The sequence below is a fragment of the Lissotriton helveticus genome, chromosome 5_1 (assembly GCF_964261635.1).
Source record: "Lissotriton helveticus chromosome 5_1, aLisHel1.1, whole genome shotgun sequence".
Lineage (NCBI taxonomy): Eukaryota > Metazoa > Chordata > Amphibia > Caudata > Salamandridae > Lissotriton > Lissotriton helveticus.
Window position 1 is genome coordinate 1,313,405,521 of NC_136065.1, and position 8,179 is coordinate 1,313,413,699.

Consider the following 8,179-nt stretch of genomic DNA (forward strand, 5'->3'; position numbering starts at 1 on the left):
TTAAAATATAGAAGGATTTAAAGGTTTCAATAGTGCCAGTCTTTTTGTGTATTCTGAGGGACCTGGCTGAGAGGAGGCTGATAGCCAGTAAGTGGCCAGGAAGGGGGTGGTGGGTTGTGGGTGTGCGGGAAGGGGGCCAGGTTGTGTGTTTATGCATTGGTCGTGAAGAAAGGCTAGGCAGGGAAGGGGGTTGCTACAGAGGAAGAGGGCTGCATTGGAGGGGGTAGTGAGAGCAGAGAGCAAGGCGGTGGAGGAGCATGCTGTAAGACTTAATGAGCCATGAAAGAAAGGCAGATGGTGGCTGCGTGTGTGCACACACGTGTAACCGAAGCTTGAGGCCAGCAAAAGCCTCTGGTAGCACTTTGAAAACCTACTAACTAAATGTCTCGCAGAGCATAGCAAGTGATGTAACTTGCTAAAATGTTATATGCTAAGTGTTGAATACTGTTGACACACAGTGAGTTGGATATTAGGGCTATATGTTTGCTTAACAAACACAGCATTGGCTGTTAAATGCCCCAATGCATTGTCACCATGTAAATTGTAGAGTTTGCCCAACAGAGAATACTCCATACGTAACAGTGCAAGCTTCCCTAAAACACACCAAACAGACACAGTGTAGTCAACAGTAGGGCAAACTTCCCTAATACACAAAGAAACAGCAGGTAGAGAACATGGCCTGAGGTACAAGCTTAGCCTAAAACATGAAACAGGTACAACACACACAAACCTGGCACAGGACGGGAAGCAGCAATACAAGTTTATGTCACAGACAGAATAGATAAAGCATGAGGAATAGGTCCTTGAAGCCAAGCATGGAGTATGGTCTTCTACGGGAGTCTCCTGATTTTACAGGGTATACAGGTAGGTGTGGGATGGGAGCTGCAACAGGTCTTTCTCTCCAGAACAAATTGTGCGGAAAGGGAATCCAAGCAGTGGCAGCTGGCACAGATTAGGGGTGGCAGGACAGAGAGGGGGAAGAGGAGGTAAAGAAGAAGAAAACAAAAAGTACCTCCTTGCTGCGTCTCACTGTGTCTCTCCTCCGTCCCTCCACATCTTGCACTCATGCCTGCAGGGGCTCCGCATTGGACGTGGCCATTCCCACCTGTTCCCACATGGTAGCCACCTATGGAGCTCCTATATGGAATCCTCAGCTACTCGGACCTTGTCAGGTGGAATTGTGACAGAACCCCACATACCTTTACCCCACATGCTTTTACAATGCAGTCACTACCCCGACTGCGACATTACCACGGTTACTTTACCACACAAGTCAGACTTACCCGGTCTCTTTTCGCACTGCAACCACGCCGGGTGTACTGATTCTTGCCGGTGCTTGAATAACTACGCGGTTCTAAAAAAGTCAAACGGGAACACTGAATAAAGGCTTTCTGAAATCCCGTGTGCGGTAGACAAAACGTCAGGGATTTTTAGTAAACCCGGCGTGGTTGCAGTGCGAAAAGAGACCGGGTAAGTCTGTTTGTCCAGACTGCCATTTTTCTTTAAATAGAACTGATACGATTTATAAAGGGCCTCTGCTGAGTTATCACCGACACATGCCTTCTCTCCCCCCTAGGCACTATGAGCCTTTGCAGGACACGAATAAGGTTAGTCTTAAAACCAGCGTTTTTTAAGTACTTCCATAGTTACTCCACCCGACTAACTGGTGGTTTTTGTTTTATTTAGCATCAGCGCCCAGATACAAATTGAATGAGGTGAGTCCTACACAACAGCTTCTTTATTAGCAAAGGCTAGATTGCAGAGGTTGTTTGTGTGTTTAATATATGTTTCTATGTAATTTGTTTTCAGTCTAGCACTTTGTGACAACACCATATTACTTATCAAGGGACTTCAATTTCCGTAGACTTAAGGTAGGCGGTTGTGAGCCGGTTTGGCGGCTGTTTGCTGATATGTAAAAATGAAGTTTCATGCAATAGGTGACTAAAACTGGCATATTTGTGTTTTTACTTTGTAGAACTGTATGGTCCTGAGGAGAGCCCCGTAATCAGGGGACTCGAAACGCGTCGACCTTGAGTGGCCCTGTGTCAATAATATGGATAGTGGGACTGTGTTAGGATAACAAAAATTGATTTCCAACTGTATATTTTTTATAACAGAGTCACAGTAGAATACTAAGTAGGGTACATAAATTGTACGTTGAAACATTTGTTTTTGGCAAAGGACCATTTTGTACGTTTCTTGGTTATATGTATGCATTTGTGAATGTGAGGTAAATGTGACTAGTCAACAGTGTGGAGTGGATGTGTTGTAAATATTACAGTGAATATATGTTTTCATAATTGATTGTTTTTTTGTATATTGTTATATATGCACCTTTAAAAAAAGTTCTCTTCAAAAATAAAAAGCTAAAAGTGACTAGTGAACAAAATAAATAAATAAACTAGTGACGTTAGAAAAAAACGGACCCGTTATGTTTCATTCATATATGGAAACTAATACAAAGCTCCTCCCAATGGAAGGAGACACCCTGTTGCACCGCTCTGTGGTTCAGACTGAAAAGTCTAACTGTTTAATCATCAACGTTACTTCTCATCTTGGGGTTCCAAAAAATATATTTAATTGTTCATCAAAGTTTCCATAACATGTAGGTTACTGATTGTACATCCAACATTAGCATCATCAGATATAATTCCTTCCCCAATGCATTTCGGGCTAATATGTAAGCCCTTCCTCAGGGGACAACTCTACAAAAAAAGGAACAAATCAACATGTCACTGTGTGTGCTCAAACCATTCAGGTGCACACATTATCACATATCACTGTGTTTGTGACCGGTATTTAAAAATAATCAAAAAAGGTGCCCGAATGTTCTGGTGAAAGCCAACACTCATGCGTGTGTTGTTTGTTTAAAAGTATGATCTTCAGTCGGAAAAAAGATGGTATTTTGATGAAGATCCATCAAGCCAATAAACGTGAAAAAGAGTCAAGGTAGAAGCCACCTTATACCCCGATCACCGGACCGTGAACTTAAAAGTGATCTAGGCCGTTAAACATGCATTAACGTGAGCAGTATACTCACGGACTGTTTCAACAAGCTTTGACGCTGTCTCTGTAACAGAACAGCGCGTGTTAACCAAGGAACGTTAACTTCGTTTCTACATCTGATAACGTGGTCTCATGCGAGAGTACTTACTCGGTGCTGCGTTTCAAAGCGCGCATAGCCGTCAATGTGTCGGGAACCCCGGCGGTGTTCTCACTGGGTGCAGTTTTTACCGGCTCATGCATTAGAGTGAAAAGTGAAAACGGACTAATAAAGACCAGTGCAAACAAAAAACGCGGCGGCCATATTGGGTGAGGCATTCCAAGTGTACGCGAAAAATAAAAGTGAAAGAAAACATGGTCACATAGGATAAGCTTCAGAAACACAATGTATATGCATAAACATAACTGGTTACAGATAACATAAAAACTCAATTCGATCATTCAGACCGTGTGGCTGCATCGATGCCATGTAGCGAATCCAAAAGTTTTCTCTTTTTAGCAATGTCTCTTTGTTGTTGTGAGTGGGGGTGATTTGTTCAAGTATGACAAATTTAAGTTGAGCTACAGAATGTTTTTGTTCTACGAAATGTGCTGCAACAGTAGATTTCAAGTTTCCTGTTCTTATATTGCTCTTATGCTCAAGTAAACGGGTCCTGATCTTCCTCTCCGTATGTCCAATGTAACACTTTCCACATGGGCACTTAAGCATGTAAATTAGATTGGCTGAGTTGCAGGTTGTATTCACTTTTAATTTCACGGGATGACCCTTCATGGGGTGACTGATGGTGTTCCCAAGGATGCAATTGTTGCAATTGCTGCAATTGTAACAAGGACGTAACCCTTTGAATGTGGTGGATTCACCCTCTGTGGTAGATTTCTTCAGAATTTCCTTCAGATTACGACCCCTGGTGTATGCAAACATAGGTGGTTGATCAAAGATGCCTCTGAAATCTGGTTCAAATTTCAACAGTGCCCAATGTTTGCGAATGATGTTCTTGTAGCAGTTACTCAAAATGCTGTATTTGGAGACCACCACCATCCTGGTGTTAACTGGTTTGACGGTTGGTTGTAGCAAATCTTCTCTTTTCATGTCTCCAACTTTGCTGACTGCTGTATCTAAGATTTGTTGTGGATAACCACGGTTTTTGAATCTTTCCACCATGGTGGTTACTTCCTGTTTGCAAGTATCTTCCGAAGATACTATTCTTTTCACTCGCATCAGTTGCGATAGGGGTAAATTCTGCTTTAGCCCGGGTCTGTGAAAACTCTGGTGATGTAAAAGTGAGTTCCTATCTGTAGGCTTCCGAAATATCGTGGTGTTCCAATTTCTGTTGTTGCATTGTATCTCCACATCCAAGAAATGTATACACGTTCTATCCATGTTCCAAGTGAATTGTATTCGCTGGTTAATGCCATTCCATGTGTTGAGAAATTCTGTTAACTCCAACTCTGTTCCCTTCCAAAGAATAAAAATGTCATCAATAAATCTCAAGAAGATTTTCCCATGTCTTAACCAGGTATTCTGGTTGAGGATGTGTGTTTCTTCAAACGCTTTCATCACGATATTCGCATAGGACGGCGCGGCACAATTTCCCATGGCTGTCCCATTCAGTTGGTGAAACCATTGGTTGAACACTGTGAAATAGCTATGGAAGAGTGTAAAAATCATTAATTCCATGATCAAAATTTTCATGTCTGGATCCAGATCTGCATTTGCCAGTTCTTGTTCAATGGCCGTGATGCCCATGTCATGCGGTATTAATGTGTAGAGTGAACAGACGTCCACTGTACACATAAGTAAATCTTCATCTTGGGATGTTTTTATCACTTCTTCCAATTTCACAAGGAAATCTGTTGTATCCCTTATGTGTGACCTGGTGTTCAATGCGAATGGTTGCAAGTATCTGTCCAAAAATTTCCCAATGTGTTCGTGTATGGATCCCTTCGTGGACACTATCGGTCTAAACGGGGGTCTAGTTGGATGCTTGTGCATCTTGGGCAACATGTACAACGTTGGTGGTTTTGGGTTCTCCGGTGTGAGGTAACGTCGTGTCCGATCGTTGATGGTTCCTTGGTCAAATGCTTTGTTGATGATATCAAGTAATGTCATCAAGAATTCCTTAGTTGGGTCAGCGTTCAATGAGGCATAAGTGTTATGATCGCTCGTGTGAATCAATACTTCCTCTTGGTAAAATTTGGCGTCCATGATGACTAACGCACCACCTTTATCAGCTGTCTGACATACTATGTTGGGATTGTTCGCAATTTTACGTAACGTGTTTTTTTCCGTTTTCGTCAAATTTTCACGTTTTGCTTTGGTTTGAAAGGGCAATTTCAATAGATCATTTTTCACCATGCTCTCGAATACATCAATGATTTTGTGACTGACAGGAGCCATGAATGTACTGCGTGGTCGAAGCCCTCTTAACATGTCATCATCAGTGTCTGCTACGGTGACTATGTTTTCAAAATAATGTCGGAGTCTGATGTTTCTGACCAATTTGAATGTGCTCACTTCAAGCTCTAACGTGTTGGTTTGTGTAGTTGGTACGAAAGTTTGTCCCTTCTGTAATACTCGTAATTCTTCCCGTGACAGTTCTATGGAAGAAATATTTATCACCAAATTGTCAACAGTATTCATCTCCGACGGTAAGGTTTCTTGGCTTTTGGCAATTCTTTTACCACCTCTGCGGGTTTTTCCCCTCCTGGATCTGTAGTTTGATTTGAACCCTCCTCTAAAAAATGAACCGTGGATATAGAGGTGCCTGGTTGTTGCTCAGTGGGTGTCACCTCAGTTGAAGCCCTCGTTGTCTTAGTTGTTCTGTTATCTCCATCTGAGGAGGAAGTCTCATTCTCCGAGTAGGGATTATACGCTCGGTTGGGGCGTCGGCGGGCGTACACTTCTGCCCAAGTGTACACCTCGCCGAGCTTATAATCGATGGTGTCCCTTTTATATTTGCGTAGTTTCCGTTCTTGAGTTTCCCTTGTGTGTTTATCTAGTTGGGTATTCACGTCTTCCAACAAGGTTGCCAATTCAACGGGGTCCATGGCTTCGTCCAGTTCCGCCCTGATGGTTTTGATATCTTTGGTCAATTCTTCAAGTGATTTAGATAGTTCCTCCACTATCAAAAGTATTAAATCTAACGAACATTTGTTGAGGATAGCAAACCATCTCTCAACAAATTTCGCGTTATTTTTGCACAAAAGAGGTTTTAGGGGAACCCGTAGGCCCCTGGGGATTCGCTGGGCGCGATGGTACCGCACCAACGTTGATGCGTGTAGTTTCTGATTACATTCCTTTTTCAACAAGTAGAGTAATTGTTTTAAGTTGCTTTCAGGGCTGCGAGTGCTAGCAGCTGCTATGACTTCCTCCTGGATCATCTCATAGATTTTATCTGCGTCCCCCGCCGAGAAGGCGAAGGTGTCTGCTTTTAAATCAGTCATGCTGGTTATGCTTTCGTAATTCATTTTTAAACCAAATGGCGTGCTAAATCCTTGGACAGAAAAGGGTAGAATCCAACTAAAAGATGCAGGACTTGCACAGCGGTAATTCAGTGATTATAGTCAATAGTAAACTTTATAGCGTGCGACAAAGCAACAAAGCATTTGACCAAGGAACCATCAACGATCGGACACGACGTTACCTCACACCGGAGAACCCAAAACCACCAACGTTGTACATGTTGCCCAAGATGCACAAGCATCCAACTAGACCCCCGTTTAGACCGATAGTGTCCACGAAGGGATCCATACACGAACACATTGGGAAATTTTTGGACAGATACTTGCAACCATTCGCATTGAACACCAGGTCACACATAAGGGATACAACAGATTTCCTTGTGAAATTGGAAGAAGTGATAAAAACATCCCAAGATGAAGATTTACTTATGTGTACAGTGGACGTCTGTTCACTCTACACATTAATACCGCATGACATGGGCATCACGGCCATTGAACAAGAACTGGCAAATGCAGATCTGGATCCAGACATGAAAATTTTGATCATGGAATTAATGATTTTTACACTCTTCCATAGCTATTTCACAGTGTTCAACCAATGGTTTCACCAACTGAATGGGACAGCCATGGGAAATTGTGCCGCGCCGTCCTATGCGAATATCGTGATGAAAGCGTTTGAAGAAACACACATCCTCAACCAGAATACCTGGTTAAGACATGGGAAAATCTTCTTGAGATTTATTGATGACATTTTTATTCTTTGGAAGGGAACAGAGTTGGAGTTAACAGAATTTCTCAACACATGGAATGGCATTAATCAGCGAATACAATTCACTTGGAACATGGATAGAACGTGTATACATTTCTTGGATGTGGAGATACAATGCAACAACAGAAATTGGAACACCACGATATTTCGGAAGCCTACAGATAGGAACTCACTTTTACATCACCAGAGTTTTCACAGACCCGGGCTAAAGCAGAATTTACCCCTATCGCAACTGATGCGAGTGAAAAGAATAGTATCTTCGGAAGATACTTGCAAACAGGAAGTAACCACCATGGTGGAAAGATTCAAAAACCGTGGTTATCCACAACAAATCTTAGATACAGCAGTCAGCAAAGTTGGAGACATGAAAAGAGAAGATTTGCTACAACCAACCGTCAAACCAGTTAACACCAGGATGGTGGTGGTCTCCAAATACAGCATTTTGAGTAACTGCTACAAGAACATCATTCGCAAACATTGGGCACTGTTGAAATTTGAACCAGATTTCAGAGGCATCTTTGATCAACCACCTATGTTTGCATACACCAGGGGTCGTAATCTGAAGGAAATTCTGAAGAAATCTACCACAGAGGGTGAATCCACCACATTCAAAGGGTTACGTCCTTGTTACAATTGCAGCAATTGCAACAATTGCATCCTTGGGAACACCATCAGTCACCCCATGAAGGGTCATCCCGTGAAATTAAAAGTGAATGCAACCTGCAACTCAGCCAATCTAATTTACATGCTTAAGTGCCCATGTGGAAAGTGTTACATTGGACATACGGAGAGGAAGATCAGGACCCGTTTACTTGAGCATAAGAGCAATATAAGAACAGGAAACTTGAAATCTACTGTTGCAGCACATTTCGTAGAACAAAAACATTCTGTAGCTCAACTTAAATTTGTCATACTTGAACAAATCACCCCCACTCACAACAACAA